This window comes from Sorghum bicolor, chromosome 5 (genome assembly GCF_000003195.3).
Source record: "Sorghum bicolor cultivar BTx623 chromosome 5, Sorghum_bicolor_NCBIv3, whole genome shotgun sequence".
Taxonomy (NCBI): Eukaryota; Viridiplantae; Streptophyta; class Magnoliopsida; order Poales; family Poaceae; genus Sorghum; species Sorghum bicolor.
In genome coordinates, this window is record NC_012874.2 from 21,898,976 (window position 1) to 21,925,272 (window position 26,297).

At 40.9% G+C, this 26,297-nt stretch overlaps 1 pseudogene; it reads left to right on the forward strand.

Moving 5' to 3' along the window:
* Nucleotides 1–26,297, forward strand: part of LOC110435903 — a 46,085-nt pseudogene that overhangs the window by 5,135 nt on the left and 14,653 nt on the right.

Genomic DNA, 26,297 nt, shown 5'->3' on the forward strand with positions numbered 1-26,297 from the left:
GACCAGAATTAGTACAGACTGCTCAGAAGGTCAATAGTCTGTCGTGACAGAATGTTGGTACAACTTGCCAAGTAAAACTGTACCAATCTACAACGTTTCGTGCTGGTTCGCATACATTTCTGGAAAGCCCTTTGAGTCTAGTTTCACACCCAAGAAACTGTTCATCATTTGGACTTCCCAATAAAAGGTTATGGTCAGTTTATTGGAAACTGCTCTGGAGGCCAACAGTCACGCGAAGCCACTTCGGGAATCCATTTCGAGGGGACCTTTCACATTGTCTTCCCTCAGAAACTCTATTTCGTTTTCATACCTATCTAGCAGGGCTGTTGCTAGTATAAATACCCCCTAAGACTCATTGTAATCTCAGACTTTGATAATTGAAATACAGAACCCCTTTGTTCAGCTGCGTGCTAACAAATCCAGAGATTGATCTCTACCCCTTTGCTCTTGTGATTTCCTCGCGGGATTACATAGGCGGCGGCTTCATCCGCTCCCAATTGGTGCTCCTACTCCCTTCAAGGTATTCCTTGATTGATTGTAGGCTGTGTTGGTTGATTCCTTGAGAGTGTGGTTGGGCGAATCCTCGATTCAGGTTGCTGGTTAAAGACGGTGGTTGGCTTCGAGTTTTATTTGCCAGGTTGCACTAGTTATCGCTGCTTGCAGCAAGTTATCCGGCTGTTCTTCAGCTAGTTATCGGTGTTCATCCTACGTCGTGAAGATCGGGACAACGTGACGCATCAAGGGTTGTTCGGCTTTAACGGTCGGTTGACAAATTGGGAGAATTAACTGCGGAAAGGCGTCATTAATGGAGAGAATTTTGGAGCATTAAGAAATTCATACTCCAAAACTGGGGGGCATGTGTTGACACCGTTTTTGGACACGTGCACGGAGACCAGTAGAGTACAGGTCGGCAGGCGGAGCAACAGTAACTAGACTGCAGAGGAGTTGCCGATGAGGGGAGCTGCCGATGAAGAGACGAGTGAATGTGACTAAGTCCAGGGGTGGTGACGTGTTCTTACCGATGATCAATATTGGTGCTTGTCGATGGCCATAACAGGGAGACTGCCAATGACTCTGAAAGGAAGCGTGGAGGTTGCCGATTGATCTGTGGCAGTATCCCGGTCGGTTACGAGGGGATGGTTCTATGTTTTCCTTGGTTATCTAAAATCGTTTTGTATACGGATTCTGTTTAGTTTGGAATTCGAGTCCTAGTCGTGTCTGATTGTAGCTCTCTGAGCAGGGTATAAATGTAGACCCTAGGGCCATGTAATAGAGAATCGATCAATCAATCAAACACAAGTTTATATTCATATTCCAGCATCTACTTTTCGACGACTTCGTCATATTTTCTGTTTTATTTAAGAGTTCTCAAGAATTTGTCGACTTAGGCTTGGCGTATTCTCGAGTTCCGTGTGAATACCTCTTGGCCGTGACATCCGGACACATCGCTGTTGTCGGGACCAAAGTATTTGAGTTATCACCTTTGCCGATAGTAAGGTCAAATCGGCTGGCACGCCTTAACGTTTGAATCGGGTATTAGCCCTTTGTGTTTGCAGATCAGTTTTTGCATCAACAGAGTAAAAACTTATGTTTGATTGATTGATAGATATCTCATTACAAGGCCCTAGGGTCTACATTTATACCCTGCTCAAAGAGCTATAATCATACACGACTAGGACTCAAACTTCAAATTAATCGAAATCAATATACAAAATGAATTAAAATATCTATGGAAAACATAAAACTATGCTCCCGTAACAGACCGGGACACCACCACAGGTCAATCGGCAGCCTTCACGTTCCTCTTCTGAGTCATCGGCAGACTTCTTATCATAGCCATCGGCAAAGACTAACGCTGACCATCGGCACGAACACGTCACCACTTCTGGACTTAGTCACATTCAGCCGTCTCTTCATCGGCAATCACCCTCATTGGCAACTTCCCTGTAGATCAGTTACCGTTGTTCCTTCTGCCGATCTATTCTTTACCGATTCCTGGATACGCGTCCAAAAACGGCGTCAACAGGTTTGCACTTTAAAACAAAGTTGTAGAGTATTTTATGGGGAATATTTTCTCTTTTACCTCAAATCCTAAAAAGCTTTGCAAAAGTCTCAAAATTGGTGTTTACGATTTTTGGAAAAAGAAATTAAAAAGGGGGAAGGGGCTGTTTGTTGATGGTCCTTAAGTATTAATTTTAATCATGAAATAAAAAAAGGAAAATGATACATATGCAAGCAACACCTAGAATTAGGGTTTGATGTGACAGAATTCTATGAGTTTTGCTGTTTATCTATTTTTGCAGGGGGGTTATCTGGAAATATTGTGGAAAGACCCACATGTCGGGTTTACATAGAGATATTAACACGTGCACCAATTTTCCTCGGTCTAGAAGAGTCTAGAAGCCACACGAATGAGCGGGAGGCCGAGCGGGCCTAGCAGCAGGGCGCGAGGATTCAGAGATAGAGAGGTCCCTCTAGGGTTCTAATCTCCTAGGTCTTAACATCCAATGTGAGATTAGAATTAGTTCTTCTAGATTGAGAGAGATAGAGTGGAGGTGTAGATCGTAGGAAGCCCGACCTGTCGGTGTCTACTCCGAGGATGTACCTATGGGATCAAGTCTCCTAACCCGATGCTTGCTCCTAGGATTCTTCAGTATTTCGACTTCTAAATTCTAGTAAGTTCTTTGTTTTATTGTTCTTTGGTTTATGAGTTTACTTTGATCTCTTCGCGTAGAGTTTAGAGTAATCATCTCTAGCGTAAACTTGGTGTTTGGGCTAGAATACTCATAGATATCCCCTATCTAGCCCGATCGTGGTGGTAGCAAGAAACGTGACTTTTCCGTAGCTACCTTTGTAGCCCATAATCCCGTTAGCAGGATCGGTAGGGTTTATAGGTGTGGGTTGAACATCCTCTTTGGTGTCTGGATTCCATAAGACTCCCCAATAGAGCAGTAGATCATCCTTACCAAGGTTAGAACAATGGTGCAGTCATAGTCTTCTCTATACATCGCTCACATCAAATCATAGTGGTTGTAGCCTAAAGGTTAGTAGTAATAGATTTCGTTAGTTAGATGCACGCTTTCTCCCAGTGGTAAAATATAAATACAATACTCTAGATAACCTCCCCGGTGAAGTGCTCATCGATATCTGTGCGCTCGCGGATCATTTCCTGATTGCATTACCAAATATCAACAAACATTTACGGCGCCATTGTCGGGAAGAAATACGGTTTGCTGAGATAACCTTGAGTCTTGCTACTAGCTTCTATTTATACTTTTATCTTTTCTTATATTTTTATATTCTCTATTTTATTTATTGTTACATTATGGAAAACCAAGATTCTAAATCGATTTATCAATTTGCAACACCTTCGAAAACTGACCTTTTACCATGGGAGTTATCACAGTCTATCCAAACATCCCAGTATAGGTTAAGTTCGAGGTTAATTGCCATGATTGAGAACCTATCTTTTTTGGGAAAGGAACACAAAAACCCTTACATTCATATTAGAGATTTTGAGCAAACATACGATTGTATTCGCATTGAAGGCATTTCTGATAAAACTTTACGTTGGAAGGTTTTTCCTTTTTATTTAAGGGGAGAAGCTAGACAATGGTATAGACAGAAGGTAAGTAAACAATGAGGTGAATGGGGAGTTTTATGAGCCAACTTTTGTCTAGATTTTTATTCCCTCGACCGGATCGCCGACCTTAGACTCGAAGTTCTATCTTTTAAACAAAAAGAAAATGAAACTTTGGAAAAATCCTAGAAATGTTTTTCTGAGCTTTTAGAATCTGGTCCAAAACATAATCTTGAAGACCCTATTCTTCTTTTACATTTCTTTTGAGGTCTTTAGAAAAATCATAAACAATTGCTACATACAATGTCTAGAGGTTCTTTCTTTCGTATCCCAACTGATGAAGCTAGGGCAATCTTAGACAGAATCCTAGAAGCTGAGATAGATAATACCGTACATGATGAAACCTACGAAGCCGAAGTAGACACTCTGCCAAATTCTTCATCTGCTTTAGCTATCCCAAGTTCTGAGCCACAAAAGGAAGAAATTCCACCACCTGATTTCATGTTGGATATAGAATCTGATCTTTTTGTCGATTTTGGAAATATTTCAAATTACCGTTCTATCAACAAACCCCAAAGCGGCCATTCTAGCATTTGTTTACCAAATGAATATCAATTGAGAGAGCTTATTTCAATCATGAGTAGTGAATGGTTGGAGGAATCAGAGCTTTCCTCTGAAGTCATCCATTTGGATACACCTCCTATACCTATACGCTGTGCTTATAATTCTGATCAATTTGATGCTGCTCTATAATCCTGTTGTGGGGATCAACATCATGTCTAAAGCTTTTGCACATAAATTATTTGGAAAATTAACATTAACCCACACAACAAAGTTCATAAAGAATTCTTCAGGACAATTAGTCCCCTGTCTTGGAATTGTGAATGTCCTACCCTTTATGGTAGAAGGCTCCATGGTTCATTTGAAATTTTATATCTTTGATACATGAGACTTCAACCAGTTGATAGGACAACCTTTTAGAAGACTCCTTTATGAAGGTCAAACTGGAAAGCTACACATTTCTTTTGGAAAAGATTTCAAATTTCCAATAACAATTTCTCATTCTTTGAATAATAAGACCGAGTCATATCTTCTGCCTGATCCTATGGAAGAGGTAAAAGTTGCGTCTCTAGAGCTTTTAAATGAACCAGACTTAGAAGAAGAAGCCCCGTTCTTCATAGAAGAGGAGGCTAGACCTTTTGAACCTGAACCCTTAGATGAGTTTGCAGAAACACCTAGACCTCCCATAGAGCTTAAACCTTTACCACCGAGTCTTACCTATGCTTTCCTGAATAATAATCTAGAGATTCCTATAATCATCATTGATAAACTCACTCAGGAGCAAACTCTGCGATTAATGACTATTCTAGAAAAACATCACTCAGTCTTTGGCTACTCACTCCAAGATCTTACAGGAATCAGTCCTATGATTTGCACCCATCGCATTCCGACAGATCATTCTGTTTCACCTTCTCGAGAGCCCTAACATAGACTTAATAACGCGATGAGGGAAGTAGTTAAAAAAAGTTATAAAGTTGCTGCATGCAGGGATTATATATCCTGTGTCACATAGTGAGTGGGTGAGCCCAGTTCAAGTTATGCCTAAGAAGAGAGGCATGACTGTTGTCACGAATGAAAAGAACAAGCTAATTACGCAACACACCATTACAGGGTGGCAGATGTGCATAGACTATAGAAAACTGAACAAAGCCACAAAAAAAGGATCACTTCCTATACCCTTTATAGATGAGATGTTAGAGCGGTGAGCGAACCACTCGTTCTTCTGTTTCTTAGATGGATATTCAGGGTATCACCAGATCCCGATCCATTAAGATGATCAAAGCAAAACCACTTTTACATGCCCTTATGGAACGTATGCTTGTCGTAGAATGTCTTTTGCGCTATGTAATGCACCAGCTTCTGTTCAAAGAAGCATGATGTCTATATTTTCTGATATGATTGAAGAGATTATGGAAGTTTTCATTGATGATTTCTCTGTATATGGAAAAACTTTTGATAGTTGTCTTGAAAACGTAGACAAGGTTTTGCAAAGATGCGAAGAAAAGCACTTAGTCCTTAATTGGGAAAATGTCATTTTATGGTTAGGGAAGGAATAGTGCTGGGACACCTAGTGTCTGAAAGAGGTATTGAGGTAGATAAAGCAGGGCACCTATGAATGTAAAAGGAATTCGAAGCTTTCTTGGCCATGCTGGTTTTTATCACAGATTCATAAAAGATTTTTCATTTATTGCTAGACCACTTACTCTTTTGCTAGCCAAGGATGCTCCTTTCGAATTTCATGATGCATGTTTAATAGCTTTTGAATTATTAAAGAATGCACTCATCTCTGCACCAATCATTCAACCCCCTGATTGGTCTTTACCTTTTGAAATTATGTATTATGCAAGTGATTATGTTCTGGGGGCAGTTTTGGGACAAACTAAAGATAAGAAGCATCATACAATTGCTTACGCTAGTAAAACTTTGATACGAGCTCAATTTAATTATGCAACCACTAAAAAAGAGCTTCTAGCTGTTGTCTTTGCCATTGATAAATTTAGATCTTATTTAGTTGGAGCTAAAATAATTGTTTACACTGATCATGCTGCACTGAAATATCTGTTCACTAAAAAAGATGCTAAACCTCGCTTAATTAGATGGATCTTATTACTCCAAGAATTTGACTTAGAAATAAAAGATAAAAAGGGAGTAGAAAATTTTGTTGTTGATCACTTGTCTAGAATGCACTTTAAGAATCCATAGGAAACACCCATCAATGATTCACTCTAGGACGACATGCTCTATGGAATCAACAGGTCTAAACCCTAGTATGCAGATATTGTTAATTTTATTGTTTCAGGGTATGTACCACCAGGAGCGAACAAGAAGAAGCTTCTTCAAGAAAGTCGTTCACACATATGGGGTGAGCCATATCTCTTCCGAGTATGCTCTGATGGCTTACTCAGGAGATGCGTGACCACTGAGGAAGGATGGAAGATCATCGACAGATGCCATTCATCACCATATGGAGGTCATTATGGAGCATTCTATACACATTCAAAGATCTGGCAGTGTGGATTCTACTAGACTACAATGTATGAAGACACGAAGCAATATATCAGAAGATGTGGGCCATGTCAAAGACACGGAAACATAAATACAAGAGATGCCATGCCACTCACCAACAACCTTCAGATAAAGCTCCTTGATGTCTGGGTAATAGACTACATGGGTCTATTTCCCCCATCAAAGAAGTGTGAGTTCATCTTGGTGGTGGTTGACTATGTCTCCAAGTGGGTAGAGGCACTACCATGCAAGCATGCCGATAACATAAGTTCAAAGAGGATGTTTCAAGAAATCATATTTCCAAGATTTGGAGTCCCTAGAGTAGTGATAAGTGATGGAGGATCGCATTTCATCGACAAACGGTTCGAGCACTATCTATCAAGACATGGAATCCGCCACAACATTGCTACCGCCTATCATCCTCACACAAGTGGCCAGGCAGAGACTTCCAACAAGCAAATCAAGAACATTCTTCAGAAAACAGTAAATGAGATGGGAACAACAGGAAGGACAAGTTACCCGATGCACTTTGGGCATACCGGACAGCATACAAGACCTCGATTGGGATATCTCCATACCAATTGGTATATGGGAAGACTTGCCACCTACATGTTGAACTAGAGTTCAAAGCACACTGGGCCATAAGGAGATGGAATATTGACCTAAGTGCTGCTGGAGATCATAGAAGGACGCAATAAACGGAATTGGAAGAATGGCGAGAGAAAGCATATCACAATTCAAAGATCTACAAAGATAGAGTCAAAAGATGGCATGACAAGAGAATCAAGAAGAAGGAGTTCTCATCCGGAGATAAGGTATTACCTTTTAATTCTAGGGTGAAGCTTTTCGGGCATGAAAAACTCCAGAGTAAATGGGAAGGACCATACAAGGTAATCAATTCATCATCCCATGGAGCAATCACACTTCAAAATGACGATGGTACGTTATTCAAGGTAAATGGTCAATTTCTTAAATTATTTTTAGAACCCAATAAAAATTAGAGGAAATCGATGTGATCCATTTTTACCTTCCAATGGAGAATTAAAGCCCGATCTTTTTAATCTGATGTTTTTGGGCCACGTATATATTTTCGGGATAATAATACTTCTAGAAACACTCACTCACGAGCGGGCTAGCAGATGAGGCAGGCCTAGGGCGGGCGCCCTAGGCATTAGGGTAGGAGCCCTACCCCTGGCCCCTCTCACCGCCGTCTTTTTCCGTTACGATAATCTCGCCCATCTCTATACAAAAAATCCTACGGATGGGTTGTTATGCAAGTATGGTAGCAGGATTTATCCCGTGGAATATTCTAGAGGCACTTTTGACCCCTATATAAACAGACCTCTGACGTCAGCTTTAAACACCAGTTCATTCATTCTGTCCTTCCTCAATCAGAGCTTGCTTAGTCTCTCGCTGCTCTAATGGCTGACGAGTTCAACCCTGATTGGAAGATCATTCCCTACGACCTTAATAAGAAGCCCAAGGAAGATCCAGATGCCTACACGCTTGTGCCAGCCAACACAGAGCGACAGCTAACAGCCATGCCATTACGCCAGCGTAGCACCACCTAATCCTACTAGTCCAAACCAGTTCTCACCGTGCCACCGCAGCCCCTTCTTCTCAAGGGGCCATCAGCCAAGCAAGAGGCGATCATCAAGGTGCCAGCCAGCACGAGGGTCCTGCCACCCAAGCCCAATGAGAGGGTTGTAGGCGTTAAGACCAACGGGAGCGGCGAGATCAACAGCGTCTGCTACACCACGGATGAAGAGAGGCCCTACTTCGAGGGAATCTGAGCAGCGAAGGTTCGCTTCATCCCACCGAAGGAAGCTCGAAGCACGCCCTCAACTCCTTCGAGACACCTCCTAAGTGTCGTAAGACTATAGTCGACATAGATAAGGAAGTCTGTGGGACAGAGAAGCTAATGATGGAGCTCCAGTCCTCGGTTAACTTCCTTAATAGGCAGGTCTCTAACTTGAACACTACTGTGCTCAACCTTTGATGCGACCTTTCCAGGGCCACTGATAGGATAAAGGAGCTAGAGTGCCGCTGAGCTGTGCAGATTAGATCTTGAGGATTGTATCTTAGTTATTCATTATTAGATTCGATTAGAATTGGTTTAGATTCGATTTATTATTCATTAGTCGGTTTATTGTAATAAATGCCTCAAGAGAATAAGCATAGATTGCTTCATTATTATTATGTCTCGTGTGTCTCCACTTTGTTTTTATGCAAGAAAACAAAAAACAAGTATGGGGGATATCCCCTGACATGTCAAACGAACTTCAACTGCACCTCTCCACAATTCAGGTACATACTCTGCACGCTTTATTTATACACATACACATACATCTTGGTTCGTGCAGAATATTGTCTCTAAACATGATAAATTAAAAAGATAAAATATTTCTAATCATGATCAATCTCACTTGATGATATCTTCTAAAAACCTGCAATTATTGAAAAAAACATTTTAAAAACCTTGTATTACTTAAGTCATTGTGGAATATGAGATGGTAGAGTATGAGTACCTTATTCTTGATATCTTTGTTGCTTGGAGAATTTCTTTCAAAAAGTTTTAAAAATATAGGTACCATCCTCAGTGTTTTATATTCCTGCTAAACCTGCAAATATTAATTATGATAATTTAAGCTACCCACTTTGTATTGAGTTTGTTCAAAATGAGTTAGACCCTTGTTGAGAGATTTAACATACTCCTAAGATGAAGACATTTTTATTCAGAAAGATTGACTCTTCCGAAGTATTATTGCATTATAGGCATGGGCTATGCAAAACTAGGAATTTCGAGGAAATAAAATATAGGAAGTGCTTGGAAACCTCACAGAAAAGAAATGGACAAGTGTCCGGCAGTAGAATTAGGGGTACCCCGTATCCACCTAAGAAAAAAATATGAGATGATAAAAATATGATAGAAAGAAAATGATAGCCCATGGTCTCTCTAATAAGGAATATGCCAGTAAGAGTTGACAAGTTTTTAATTTTCAAAGTCTTTGATCTATGAGTATGGCATTCCTCTCCACGGACCCCGTTTTGATTAGGCAATAAATGCAAGGTAAGTAAGCTTGAGAATTTCTGCAAATTAAAACAACCTCAGTGAGATATAGGAAAGATAAATGAGTGATGTGAGAGCGCCTATGAGGATAAAGGTATGCTAAGTTTTCTTTTCAAAAATATACAAAAACTCGAAGTGACAGGGTTGAGAAGAAGAAAGGATCTCTACTTCGACCATATAATTCCCTGACTACAGTACACAATGGACATTTTACAACACCCTCTAGGTATGAAAAGAATGCTTTACAATGTTTTAAACCTAGTTGTTTTTCTGAACCATCTTTTTCTCGAGGACGAGTAAAAGCCTAAGTATGGGGGAGTTTGTTGACGGTCCTTAAGTATTAATTTTAATCATCAAATAAATAAGGAAAAGGATCCATATGCAAGCAACACCTAGAATTAGGGTTTGATCTGACAGAATTCCATGAGTTTTGTTGTTTATCTATTTCTACAGGCGTTATGAAGAAATATGGAGGAAAGGCCCACACGTCAGGTTTACATAGAGATATTAACGTGTGCACCAATTTTTCTCGGTCTAGAAGAGTCTAGAAGCCACTGAAAGGTCCAAATGGCTAAAGGGGGGATGAATAGCCAATTTAAAATTCTACAAACTTTACTAAACAAGTGAGTTAGTAAAATAAGTGGCGAAGCTATTCTAGCACTAGCACAACTAAGCTATGCAAGCCACCTATACAATTCTAGCAAGAAGGCTAAACACTAAAACACAACAACTAGAGAAGGCTGCACAACATCTCTATACTAACAAGAACTAAGCTACACAAGCTAATCACGTACACAATCACAATGGAAACCTCGGCAAGAGATGACACAAGATTTTTTACCGAGGTTCACTTGCTTCCCGCCAAGCTACTCCTCGTTGTGGCGATACACCCACTTGATGGAGCACGAGCTAATTGGCAATCCAAAGCCAAACCCTCAGCGGGTGCCACACATCCACTCACAAGATGGGGATCCTCCAAGCCACGAGCAATCCACTAGAGTAGCCAATTGCGATCTCCCGCGGGGAAGGCTCAAGAACCCCTCACAAATCACTTGGTGAGGCTCGAAACAATCTCCAATCACAAGCTCAACACCACCACTGCTCCAAGCTGTCTAGGGCGTCGGGAAACACCCAAGAGTAACAAGAAATCCACAACAAACTCAAGAATCAAGTGCCACTAAATGCAACTCTCAAAGCAATGCACTTGAATCTCACTCAATCTCACAAGGATTAGCAATCAAGCAATGAGATGAGTGGAGGGAGTGTTCTCTAGCTCAAAGTATGCCTCAAGTAATCAAATGTGCAAGAGAGAACCTCCCAAAGCCGGCCACCTTCTATTTATAAGCCCCTCAAAGAAACTAGCCGTTCGCCACTTTCACTGGGCTGAAAACGGGGGCACCGGACGCTACTAAGTGATCACCGGACGCTCGACCCCCAGCGTCTGGTGCTCAGAGATAGGCCACGTCTCCTCTTTAAATCTCGCGTGTCAGATTCTAACGGTCACCTACGGACCACCGGACGCTCTGGGCACCGGACGATCCGGTGCTCACCGGAGTCGTGCGCAGAGAGGGTTGCAAAAACCCCTCACACCGGACGCTACCAGAGTGCATCCGGTGCTCAACCCTAGCAGAGTCAAGCTCTGACAGCACACCGGACGCTCGGGCCAGCGTCCGGTGCCTCCGCACTGAGCGTCCGGTGAGTGTTTCCCACTGAGAAACACTTCCGCTACTTCTCCAAAATTTCCCACCGGCGCAATAGAAAATATATCCTAGACCCAAACCCCTCTCAACCCTAGGAACTCCACCTCCTTTGCAAATGTGCTAACACCAACAAGTGTCCACCACCAAAGTGCATGTGTGTTAGCTTTTCACAAACATTTTCCCAAAGGAGTTAGGTTAGCTCTTTACTGGATCCTATTGCATATGCTCAAGACATGGACCTAGTAGCACTTGATTCGAGAGATGACCGTGATTTCCCCTCTTGATAGTCGGCTATCTATCCTAAACCCGGTCAATTACTTCTCTACTCATCTTAGACCGGCAAAAGTAAAACCCTATGTTCATACCTTTGCCTTGATAACTTTTGCTCCTCGTCTATCATCATGATCTTCACTTCATGCTTCATCCCTTTGTGATCATGTGGCCACACTTCCATGTCACCATGCTCCTTCATCACATGTGTTGCTATGCCTAACTCAAATCACTTAAACACAGGGCATTAGCAACTTGGTGTCATTAATTACCAAAACCAAACTTGGGCTTTCAGCCACACGAATGAGCAGGAGGCCGAGCGGGCCCAGTAGTAGGGCACCCGCCCTGCCCCCTAGGGCGTTCGCCCCCCTATGGTGGCCAATCAGCATGAGTCTCATGGATTATGCTCCACTGCCTCTGAGGATCAAGGAAAACCGTTCAATTAAGGCCGGTTTGATCCGACGACCCATGTTCATTTGAGAGGGCTATATAAGCAAGGCCCCTGGCCCCTGGAAGAGGGCAATCCCATTATTCATTAGCATATTTTCTAGAGAGGATTCAGAGAGAGAGAGGTCCCTCTAGGGTTCCAATCTCCTAGGGCTTAGCATCCAATGTGAGATTAGAATTAGTTCTTCTAGATTGAGAGAGATAGAGTGGAGGTGTAGATCGGAGGAAGCCCGGCCTGTCGGTGACTACTCCGAGGTTGTACTTGTGGGATCAAGTCTCCTAACCCGAGGCTTGCTCCTAGGATTCTTCAGTATTTCAACTTCTAAATTCTAGTAAGTTGTTTGTTTTATTGTTCTTTGGTTTATGAGTTTGCTTTGATCTCTTCACGTTGAGTTTAGAGTAATCATCTCTAGCGTAAATGTGGTGTTTGGGTTAGGATACTCATAGATATCCCCAGTCTAGCCGGATCGTGGTAGTAGCGAGGAACGTGACATTTCCATAGCTACCTTTATAGCCCATAATCCCGTTAGTAGGATCGGTTGGGTTTATAGGTGCGGGTTGAATATCCTCTTTCGTGTCTAGATTCCGTAAGCCTCCCCAATAGAGTAGTAGATCATCCTTACTAAGGTTAGAACGAGGGTCTAGTCGTAGTCTTCTCTATACATTGCTCACATTAAATCATTGTGGTTGTAGCCTAAAGGTTAGTAGTAATAGATTTAGTTAGTCAGATGCACGCTTTCTCCTAGTGGTAAAATATAAATACGATACTCTGGATAACCACTCAGGTGAAGTGCTCAGCGATATCCGTGTGCTTGCGGATCATTTCCTGATTGCGTTACCAAATATCAACACTATTCACTGGCTGGCTGGCGCAAACCAACCGGCCCAGCCAGCGAAGCCAGCCTGGCCTCCCTCGCGCCCGCACCTTCCCCCTCCTCTCGCTCAACGCAACGGTCGGTCGCGCGCGCTGGACCGCGTCAGGGCCGCGATGCCGCGTGGACGGCATGCGCGCCCCAACCGGCTCCAGCACACTCGCCATTCTCTCCTCTCTCCCGTGCGCTCGGTCTCGCTCTCTCTCTCTCTCTTGCTTCCTTGCCTTCACTCCGCCTGTGCCCACACCGCCATCGCCATTGGAGCTTCCGAGCTCCTTCCCGGCTGTTCTTCCCCGACTAGCGCGCCATTCTTCGATTTCCTCTTCCCTGAGCTCCGCTTCCACACCACCGACGCAGAACGCACCTCCTAGCGCCTTGAAACGCTCGGTGAGGCCCTGCTCACCATCGCCTTCTTCTCCGGCGTTAACACCGCCGCTACGCATGTGGGCAGCACGCTACCGTGCTTCTCTCCGCCTCCTTCCTAGCGCATCTTGTTCGCCTTGACCAGCGGCGAGCTCGCTCCGGTCCATCTCCGGTCGCACATAGGGGCTCAACGGGTTCGCATCGAGCCGTAGAACACGTAGGAGCGCTCGGTTCGCCGAAAGGGGTTGCCGACGGTGAGCAACGGCTCGCCGGAGTTCTTCCCCCTACTGCGGTGCCTAACGGGTAGGACCCGTGGCCTACCTGTCTGCTGCTCGCGCCGAGGGCGGGTGCACTGCACCGGGTGCACCTAGCCAAGCTCAGCAGGGTTTTGAATTCGATTTTCAGAAAAATATTTTCTAGAATATGTTTTAAAATTTGTTTAATTCATAACTTGGGTTGTGTAGCTCCAAAAATGGTGAAATAAATTTCGACATGTTCCATAAATTCAGATCTACAACTAGGTGCTCTTGCATGTCATGTTGGTTCACCTTTTCTGTATAAATATATTTAACCTATGTTATTGCTATTTCTTAGAAAATACACAGTAAATAAATATAGCTCGGAAAAATGTGATTCTTGTTTTGCTAGTTTTGCATGGATATGTAGTTGCTGGGAAAATGTATAGCACAATATTTGCTATGTAAATTAATTTATGTTGATTTAAATGCTTGCATGGCAGTGGTTTATGATTTTTAATAAATAATTGGATCATGCAATTAATCTGGAAATTTTTACGAACATTTCTTATTTTAACAAGTAATTTATAAAAATATGAAATCTGTTGTTTGACACTTTGTCACCAGTACGGTATTTTCCCTTAATTATGTTAATAAAATTGCGATTTTTGTGTGGGCCATGTTACCTGCCCAAATGCTATTAAAAATTGGTGATAGACTTTATAAATAACCAATGTCATACTATAATTTTTGTAGAATTTATTGAAGAACATAAGTATATGCTATTGTTGTAGGCTTGATAATAAATAAATAAATAAACTCTTGTTATGCATGAAATGGATAAAATGAAATGAGTTTGGTGTATCTTTGAAGAACTATAGTAGCTAGTTGGTTTAGTAATAGCTTGTTGAAGAGAATGTAATAGATGTTTTATTTTGCTTACATATTCTTGGATGATGTTGACTACCTAGTAGAAATAGTTTCTTATTTCATTCGTCGGAACTCTTCTCCACTAGAGATGAGATCTGCACATACTCATTTAGCACCATGTCATGATCATCCTGCCTTAACATGCATAGCATTGCACCTCGAGCATCTTGCACTTCCACTTATGTGCACATATGCATCATACAGGCTCGCAGGAGAACGAGGTAGAACCCGAGGAGCAGTAGGAGACACCAGAGTAGGAACTTTCGAGAGGATCAGAGCCAGAAGGAGAGCTGTAGGAGTGCCCAGACCACAGGCCTAGCACCTTCGAGAGAGGCAAGCCCCAGAGCATTCTAAGTCTCCCTATTCTCACTAACTTTGTTATATCATGTTGTTCTACTATGCTGCATTAAGTGATAGGAGTTGGTTGATACCGTTGATGCATATTTACTCCTTGAATTCACCACTTGTTTATCTACCTTGTCCTAAGTAGATAGGCTCGAAGTCTATGCTTAGCTTGCTTAGAGCGGTAGAAGTCGGGTGATTTCCTATCACCTACGAGATATAGGTCGATACCTAAATGTCTAGCTGTTGATGCTATGGTGAGAAGTAACCAAGCGTGGGAAGTAAACTGAGACCGGACAGGGTCTTATGGTGGTGTTGGCCGTAGTGCCCCTGCCTGTGTCGATTAAGGACCGATCATTGACGGCCCTCTTGTCATGTTGGAAGCATGCCCCACACTTAGCTGGAAGGATAAGTCATTCCAACCACGAAGCCTGAACACTATCCGGGCTAGGAATCGGCCCGATGTACGCGCTGTATTGGTGCTGGTTGAGGAGAACGACAAGGGCGCGGCGTGCAACCTTGGTATGCCTTGGATACCTCGGTCGTCAGAACGGTCCTCGGGTACAGGTGGTGCCTATCGAACCCACGAATTGGTCCTGGATAGTGTAATATGGTGATCTGTAGCTCACTTGATCAGTGAGTGTGGTTAGTTTGGGGAATAAAATTGCCAGCTGGTCAGAAATCGATTCGAATCGCCATCGCTCCTGGATAGTGAGCACTTGACATGAGCCCTGTCCTCGTAGTAAGGACTATGGAACACTTGGGTTATGGTACATGATGATTTGTGAATGCTATGATAAGTTATTATCATATTGAAACAACTATTTGAAATAGTATAGGTGTTAACCTAGATGGTAGGTAATAATACCTAACTTGAGCTAAATAAAAGCTAAGGGGTTCATTGCCTTCATGATCCTTGCATAGTCTTTTATTTTTGGTTTATGACAGGTAAGTCTTGCTGAGTACATTCTCGTACTCAGAGTTCCATTCCCATGTTGTTTTGCAGATGGGCAGATGTACTATGGTATTGCATTCACTACTTGTACCCAACAATGGGTGATGACTAGATCAAGGGCACTAGTCACTCTACCTCCTCTTTTCCTGTTGTGGGAATGACCAAACTATGGCATTGTATCAGAATAAAGTGTGTGTGATTTCTAAACTGAGATGCTTCTGCTACTGTTGATATTGGTTTGTAATAACTATATTTGAACTCCGATGTAATTTCTGAATGTTGCGAACTGGATGTAATTATGGATGGCGACCGCTGAACTTATTACGATCTTGGCTATATGTGTGAAATGTGGTTTGAAATCCTTTGAGATTTCACGGACTATCGGGATTATATGGGCTTAAGCTTGATGGTTTGACTATGCAAATGGTCGCTATTGCGCTTAATCTCTTATAATTTGGATTGTTCTGTTACATACCAAGTCTTTGACGACCACCAACAGTCTTAGGAGAGCATTGATCAAGGCAAGTATCACTTGGGACTATCCTTGTCACTTACACACTTATAATATGCATGTGTCCACCTTGACAACCCTAGTAAAATCATAGATGATTGTTATCTTGAATTCCTTGATACCTATTTGGATATGCATTTGGGTAGTTCTTGCTAGTGCTTGATTATAATCCATGATCTTGTAACATGAATATTTGGATGTACAATAAACAATAAAATAAGCTTTCTAGCAACTTGAACACAAAGGGTGGAAAGAACTCTAGCTTTTGTTAGATTGATCTTGACCCTCCATAAGGACTCATCCCTTGGCAAAAACTGGGACAACTCGTACAACCATGAGGGCTATATGGCTCTGGCTTTAGCTCACTATGAAGACCTTATCTAGCTTCTTAGAGGTTACCCAAAAGGGCGATAGAGGGGCTTGCCATTTTGGGTGTAGTGTGGCCTCTGTCCTTATGTGTATAGGCTGTGCGTCATTGTGCCATTCGGAAGGGGGGCTCTATATCTGCGTGCCCAGGAAACCTTGCAGTCCTAACTGGTTAGATGAACGTTTGAAAGGCTTGATAGTGATCCTTGCCAACCTCCCTAGGAAGGGGGTTAAGAGACTCGTGACCTCGGGCAAAGGGTAAATCATGACTGATGGGTAAAGATATACAACCTCTGCAGAGTGTTAAATCTGGTATGCTAGCCGTGCCCACGCATACGGGCATCCTGGAAAACTGACGGAATAGATGGACACTTATGAACATGATTAATGATGATAAATGATGGTTTATATGTTTATTCTTAATTCTTGTATACATTGATCTTGTTGTTATGGGATTTAATTATGCTACCTTGACATTTGCTATCTAAATATAAATATGCTATCTACATTTAAAAGCTAAATGCAGTCAAACTAGTGTCAGCTAATTGAGCCTCATGAACCCCTAGTTATACTTGTTGAGTACGATATGTGCTCACTCTTGCTATTTTACAACACCTCAGGATATTCTAATAAAGATGACTGGAATGAGGACTACCGTTATGAGTATTAGGCTTAGAGTCAACCAGTTAGTATCTTTATTTGTTTGAGACTATGTAAAAATTATTATTCCGCTACGTAATAAACATTGTGATGGTACTATTTGAGATTTGTCAACTTGTCTGTGCGACTGATTCCGGGGCACACATGAGTCTTTTATGCACTCTATTTTGTTCTTGAAATTTGGGTGTGATACCATGTAGCATTTCACTAGAAGTATACCTAGTATCATTATTTATATTTTACCAATGGGAAAAGGATGGATACAAATAATCAGTATCACTTAATTTGTTAATGGAGAGGTAAACCATGTCTTATGTACGTATCTCATACAGGGGTTAAGTCACATGATATATATATATATATATATCATAGAATACTCCATCCTATAGCATTAGTATGGAATTAGGCAGAACTAAACAATAAATCCTAAGTCATTCCAACTATAAATGTGATGAGGCTATCTAGCTTTGGTGGCTTGATCAAATGACTTGATGAATGAATTGATTCCTAGAACCCCGGGCTCGTGCCTTGCTTATATAGCCCCATAGGATGAATTGTAGCTCCCTGATCAAACCGACCATAATCGGCGATTGATATTGGACCAAAGTGGTGGTGGGAAACCGACCTACGAAGCAGGGTCCGACTGGTGGGGACACCAGGGCAGGCGCCCTAAGGGCCAGGGGCGGCTGCCCTGACGTCCTGGCAGGTAGACCTCTCCCTAGTTGAGTCGCTTCTCGTATCCTTTAGACTGTTCTTTTGATATGTAGCCTTTTTATCTCTATGTAATCATGACATGTGGGACATCCTTGGTTGTTTTCTGATCACCACTCTACAGAAACAAACATTCACAAAAACTCATGGAATTATGTTAGTATGCCCCCTATACTAGGGGATGATTCTTTTAAGTCCTTTCCCATGTTTTGTTTATGGTCGAAAATTAGAGCTAACTACTGGCAACAAGATCCCCCAAGCTTTTCCTTTGCTCGTTCCTGAGCTAGGATATACATAGTGATGGATTAAGTGTTTTGAATAAATTCTAGCTTTTTGAAACATTTGTAGTGACTCCTATAAAGTACACATGGTTTCAAACAATAACTTACCTCTCGATTAGAGTGAACTATCTAACCTTCAAACTTACTCATATTACCTTCCACCATGCATGGGGCTTGTAGCCATCACGTGGGTCTTGGGCAGTTGAAAGATAGAATGGTTAAGTCAAGCACTATGTCTAGCTCTTTGATCAACCTTTATTCCAAAGTTTTTGCAAATGTTCAAATAAAACTCAGAGATTCTTTTGTATGCCTCTCTCAAATCTCTCCTTTGTTGTATTTGTGGATCCTTACCAAGGCAATAATGGTGTATTCTTTCTCTCTTCTCTCAAGATATGTAGTATTTTTGGCATTAGTCATAGTGAGATGCCTTTTCTCTCTCTCACCCTACAACTAATAGTATTATGTGCAGCTCATAGAGACAACTAATACATACTTACAAACATAAATTGTAAAGTCAAACAATGGATCCAAAGAAACGAGTCATATAATCAAATCAAGATGTGCATGTGTGTGGGCTTGTATAAGATATATGATAGATAATTGTGTGACAGGTGTAAGAGTGCTTATGGAAGGAGATAAAGGTAGTGGTGGAATCCTAATTCTACTTTTACTCCTTGATGAAAAATGCATACTTCTTTTGAACAATAAAGACTTTTGGGGAGAACTTGGGTTGCTCATATCTCTTGGGACATTTGTCCTCTCTCTCTTGTTTTCTCTCTCTTTTTTTTAGAACACCCAAACCTCTTTTTGGATGGTAGGAAGATAAATATTTGGAGCTTTATTGGATAGTAGGGGATAAAATGGATAGGAAATATATTTTTGATGCTTACTCCCAACATAGGAGAAGAATTGTTTTGGGTGGAGTGTGCGTGGATGCATACTTCTAGTGTACAAGCAGCACAAATGGGTGAAGTATATCTGATCGACATAGGTTGACTTTACTCAATGCATGTAAGCAGTATATACAACTGAAAGTTTAACTAATCTAGTAAGCATGTATATATGATAGTGGTGGGAAATCAGGCTCTCGTCATACATGAACTCATCGTGCAACATTTATATATTTAAAAAGATAATCTCTCTAGAACTCTAGTATATATCTAGGAACATGGCAAATAGCAACTCAAAACTTTCCATAGCGTAGCTACACAAGTTCAGGTTTAGAGTAAACCGGTAACACCCAAAATTAGCTTTTCAATTAATAAGGATTAAATTGGATTTATTTTATGTTTTGTGGGCATTTAGTTTAGTAAATAAATAAATTTTGTTGAAATGAAAATCCATCATAAAGATAGAATGTTTTTGCACACATGTTGGTTTTTCATTTATTTTTATGCTGTGTGGTTTTGTCTCTCATCTCTCTGTATTCAAAATACTTTTGAAGTTTTGAAAGTTTCAGTTTTAGAAAATAATCAAGGCGTTGCTCCTTTCAGTTCTTTTGGTCATTGGCTTGCTTCTGAATTTGTTTTGTAGCTAGCAGCACTGTTGCTGTTTCAAGGCCCAGCAACCTTGTAGCCTGGCCACGTCCCTTGCAGGCGGCCGCAAGCCAGGGCACCGATCCGGTGTAATGCCACGACCCAGGGGCCAAGCAGCTCCGCGCCGTCATCTCCTAGCAATGGAAAGTGCACCGTAGCATTCCTATCTTATGGTCGCCGAGTCCCTTTCAACATCCTTTCTTTCCACCTCTGAGGCATCTCCAAGTATAAACGTGATGTGCCGTACTCCGTTGCCCTTTCCAACCACTTCGGAACAGCCGCCGCGTCTAGGGCTTGAAGTGTCGCCGCAGGTCTTAACCGCCGACGTTGTCGCTGGTCTCGTCTATAGCTTCTCCGTCGTTCTAAGCCCGCAGCAAGGTTTGTGCTGAGGTGGTGAAGCCGTACTAGCCCTTCTTCCTTTCTCGTTTACCTTCCATCGCTTACACATGTTCATTGAACTGCAGTGACGCGTTCGTCCGCTCCGCCTAACTGCAAGTCGTCTATATTTTCTTTCTGTCTGCCAAACAGCATTAGGTGAGCTCGCGATTATCCAGTCTATCACCCATTATTTTTTGTTTTGGTCATTGGTGCTCGGAATTGTCATGTCGGCAATCGTCGGAGAGCTTCTCGTCACTGGTAATGGTGGCTGCCGTACTAGACGTCGTCCCCAGCCATCTCTTTCTCTCTTTCATTTTCTCTTTGATTTCCAACCATCAGATAGTGGATCAACGATCCAGATTAGAAGATACCTCTTTGTTGCTTGTTTTGTTGAAGAGCCGCTGATTTTTCCTAGAATCAAACCGTAGTCCATGGCGCCATCTCCAAATATCCCTTCCAATTTTAAAAACGTACTTCACCTCGGTTTAACTAATAATATGTTTCCTGTTATTTACTGTTTTGCCACTCAAATTGAATTGTTTATAAAATGTTCATTTTAACTCCGTTGTAATTCATTCAAATTGCGTTAGATTCATCTTTACGAGAACTACATACCAGTTGTGCAGTTTACTCAGTTTGTAACTTCTCAAGTTTGTGGTACTATTTAATTAATTGTTATTCTATAGAAAATCTTATAGAAAACTCATAACTTCTACATTTTAATTTCGATTTACGTGATCTTTATGTCTATGTGATCGTAGCGCTGCGTAGAACGTTTTGATAAACTTTTATATTTGTTTTGGTACTATTGGTGTACTGTTCTAATTATAGCTTGTTTGCTTTGTGTATAATTGTCTTCAATTGCTTGCGTGATGTTTGATGATCGAGTATAGACAGTGAGCAGTACGTTGGTGATCAAGGCTAATCCTTTGAAGATCAGCAGGAACCACAGGAAAGCTTTAATCAAGGCAAGTATAACTTGGGACCATCCTTGTTAGCTATACACATTTAATACAATATATCATATGCATGTGTCCACCTTGATAACCCTAGTGAAATCATAGATGATTGTTATCTTGAACTCCTTGTTACCTATTTGATTTGCATTTGATGTAGTATTTGCTAGTCCTTGAATTTAATCTATGATCTTGTAAGATGATTAATGACTCTGCTATGAACGTTAAAAGATGACTTATAAATTTATGAGATCTTGTCTATACGTGATCACTTGAGATTGATAGTGCAACCATGAGGTCTATTATGGCTCTAGCTTTGGCTCAGTATGAATACCTTTTCTAGCTTGTTAAAGGTTATCTGTAAGGGCGCTAGAGGGGCTTGCCGTTTTGGGTATAGTGAGGCCTCTGTCCTTTATGTGTAAAGGTTGCACGTCATTGTGTCATTTAGAAGAGGGGCTGTACATCTATGTGCCAATTGGAAACCTTGCGGCCCTAACGTGATAGACAAACTTTTGAAAGGATTTATAGTGATCCTTATCGACCTCTCTAGGAAGGGGGTGTTGATGGTAGATAACTCCTAATTTTAACCATCAACTAAACATGAAAATAGACCTATTTGCAAGCACTTAGCAGATATAGGGTTATCACTAATAGAATTCCATGAGGTTTGGTAAATATCTATTTTTGCAGGGAGTTAGCTGAAAATAACCAAAGATGATCCACATGTCAGATTTACATAGAGAGAACACGCGAACTTCAACTTAGGAACAATCTAAAAGACTCGAGGAGCCACCACCTGAAGCATGGGGCCCACCTGACAGAGACCAAGGGTTGCGCCCCCAATAGGTGGGGCGGCCACCTAGGGAGGAGAGCCAATCAGCTTCCACCTCGCCGATCCTACCTCCACCGCCTTTGAGGAGTAAACTTGAGCTTACGTTTAAGTCGGTTTGATCCAAGGGCTGTGGTGCTTCATAGGGGGCTATAAATATGACCATGACCCCGTAGAAATTAATTCTAAAACCCTAATTCATATTTTCTATAGAGAACTAGACAGAAAGGGGTCCATCGAATTGATTTGTCTCTATAGGGTTATAGCAACAAGAGAGATTGAGAGAGTATAGGGTGAAGATAGAAGTTGCGGAAGCTCGGCCTGTCGGTGTCTTTTTCTTTATATCTTTGGAATCAAGTGTCCTAACCCGAGGCTTGGTTCTAGAATTGTTTGTTCTTATTGTTCTTTGGTTTACAAGTTTACTTTATTCGATTCGCGTAGGGAATAGAGTAGTCATTCTTAGCGCAAGCGTGGTACTTGGGATAGGAATAATCATAGACACTCCATGTTTGGCTAGAGATTCGGTTGCATTGGAGGGAAGTGTCAACCTCCTCATATCTCTGTAATCCACATCTCATCAGGAGGTAAGGTAGGATATATGGTGCTAGGGTTAAGCACTCTCTGAGGTGTCTCTTTTCTCTAAGGTACTCCCCATAGAACAATAACCACATACTTACCATAGGTTAGAGGAACATTGACGAAATAGTTCTCTCTATATTGCTCATATCTCACTATCATGTCTTGCAACCCATGGGTAGTGGGTAAAATCATGTTAGTCTTTTGCATGCTTTCTCCTAGTGGTAAAAAGTAAATACGATACTCTGGGCTTATCTCCCGGGTGAAGTGCTCACCGATATTCATGCACTTGAGCATTATTTTTTTAGATTCTTTCATGTGCGTAACTAATATCAACAAGCATTTTTGGCACCATTGTCTAGGAGAAAGACTGTCTGCTTAGGTAACCTAGTCTTGCTCTACCTTGTATCATACTTTTATCTTTTATGTTGTCTCACCCTTTCTTACATCATACCTTTTCTTTAATGGATACCTTAAATTCCATTCCTATCATTCAGTTCTCTACACCCACGGATACTAGCCTAGTACCGGACGAGTCATCACAACCTATCCAAACATGTAGCTATAGGGTGAGTCCATAGTTGATTGCGTTGGTCCGAAGCCTATCTTTTTCAGGAGAAGGAGATGGAAATCCTTACCTACACATTAGAGACTTTAAGCAAACATGTGACTGTCTTTGCATTGAAGGCATATCTGATGAAACTCTCTGTTGGAAGCTATTTCCTTATTCATTAAAGGGAAAAGCTCGACAATGGTACAATCGAGTTGTAGATAAATAACAAGGAGATTGGGGATCTTTACGTTCCAACTTTTGCCTAGATTTCTATCCCATCTCCCAAATCATCGACCTTAGTTTCAAAGTTCTCACTATAAAGCAAGAATCTAAATAATCATTGGCCTCAGCCTAGAATCATTTACTGCAATTTTAGCATCCGTTCTAGACATTAGTCTACCAGACCCTATTCTTTTACAACATTTTTATAACGGTCTGAGTAGAGATAATAGAAAGTTGCTCGACACTACTTTACGAAGATCTTTCTTGCTTGTATATTCTAAGAATGCAAGATTAATCCTAGATCAAATCCTATCCACTGAATTAGATTACCTCCTAAAAGTAGAGCCTCAACCCTAGTTTGCTGAAACGACTTATTTGCTAGACACACCATCCACTTTAGCTAACACATGTCTTGAACAAGAAAAAGAAGAAATCATGTTTCTGGATTTTATGCTACACATAGAACCTGATCTATTTTCTAAATTTGGAAATGTTTTGAAATATCACTCTATGAAAAGGCCACAGAGAAACTCTATAGAGTCTTTTAACCCCCTTGAGAACATTCCCCTTAGTAGAACCTTAGGAGAATTAGTATCTATCATAAGTAATGAATGGTTAGAAGAGTTAGAGCTCTCCACTGAAATAATCCCTTTAGATTCATCTTCTATTCCGATTCAATGCATAATCAATACGGATCAAATAAATGCTATTTATAATCCAGTTGTGGGGATAAATGTCATGTCTATGTCTATTTCAAAACACTTAATACAAGACATAACATTAAGCCCAACATTTAATAACAATAAAATTTATGATAAGTCTCCCAGGACATATTATCCCTAGTTTATGATTCCTACACATCCTACACATTCAGGTAGAAGGAACCCCAGTGCATTTAAGCTTTTATAACTTTCACACATGGGACTTAGACCTATTGATAGGACAACCTTTTAGATGACTTCTCTATTAAGGACAATCTAGGAAGCTAAACATTCGCTTAGGCAAGAAACTTCAATTCCGATTGTCTATTTTGCACTCCTTAAACTCTAGGACCGAACCTTGTCAACATTATGACCCATTGGAGGAATTCGGAGTTGCATCCTTAGACTTTTAGCCAAACTAGGATTAGAAGATGAAGCTATATTCTTCATAGAAGAAGAAGCTGACCCTTCTGTGGACGGTAAATAATTACTCTTTTTAACCATCAATATAGCATGAGAAAGGACTTTAATAAGATGACTATCTAGCTATAGGAGTTATCACTAAGAGAATTCCATAACTTTTGGTGATTGTCTATTTTGTAAGGGATTATCAGAATAAGAATAAAAGGAGGTCCACATGTCAAATTTATATAGATAGAATACATGAAACGTCTACTCAGGAATACTCCAGAAGGTTCAGGAAGACACCACCTAAAAGGTGGGGCCCACCTGCCATAGGACAGGGGCGGCCGCCAGGGGTGTTCAACCAATCAGGCGGAACCTCGTAGATTCTGCCTCCACCGACTATTAGGATTAATCTTAAGCTCACGTTTAAGTTAGTTTGATCCAAGGGTTGTGGTGCTTCCTAGGGGGCTATAAATAAAGACCTTAACCCCCCTAGAGAAGAGTTCATTATTCTATGAGAAGATCAAGAGAAGAAGAATTAGACGGACAGGGGTCCCTCGAATGGATTTGTCTCTATAGGGTTCTGAGCCACCATCTCAATTAGATCTCTATAGTTCTTTAGCATAGCTAAATAGGAATATATCTAAAAGGAGTCAAGTCAACCTTGGAGTCTGGATTAATCTTCAGTTCTTAGTATACTCTTATTCTCTTTTTTATATTTATATTAGTTCTTGCTACTATGAATATGACTTTGATCTATTTGATTATATCGGAAATGACTTTATTCTATTTTCTTATATTCTCAATTATATTGTTCTTAGTTTACTTTGATTATATGCTTAGCGTAGTTCGATTAGAATTATGTCTATGCATAGGATTATATAGCGCTTACTCATTAGGCCGATGGGTAAGTGATAGATATTGTGTAGGCGAGGTGCTTAGACCGTATTTATCTGCGATTACCCCTTATAGTCTGGAGATTGAGGTAGATCGCGGGAGTGATAGTCCTATTGAGTCCTTTGTATTCCTTCTCCCGATTATAAGGATTGTAGAGCACCATTATTACAGGGAAGTGATTGCTATGTTCATGATCTTTCTTGCTAATATCACTATGCATAGATATAACCTTTTCTAATGATGATGCTAGGTGTACTTGTACTAACCATTTTATGTTTTGACAGTATAGTTACAATACTTAGGATTTATTCTTGTAGATTGTCCTAATACCATGCTAGTGCTATAGACTTAGAGTAATCTAATTGAGATGATTATCATGTTTATCATATGGCTATGAATTCTTATTTATCATCTGTCACTTATTATTCATGTTCATATATTTATCTTATGTGGCACTTAACCTACATGAGAGATAGATAAAGATATGGTTAAGGTCTCCATGATTACATGCAGTGCTCATTGCTCATTATCCATTGCAAGTCCCTTCCTAGTGGCAAAAATATAAATTATGATACTTGAAATACTCCTGGTTAAAATGATACATCAGTATTATCTGTGCGCTTGCGGATCCTTTACTTATTAATTAATTAATTAATTAATTAATTAATTAATTAATTAATTTATTCCTAGAAAAGCATATAGATTTAATACCAGCACTTCTACATCATGTTAGGGATGACAACCTAGCTTAAGTGATGTTAAGTGTTGACGGTCCTTAATGCTCATATTTAACCATCAATTAATCATAGAAAAGGATCCAAATGCAACCAACACCTAGACTTAGGGTTTTATCTGACAGAATTCCACAAGTTTTGGTGTTTGCCT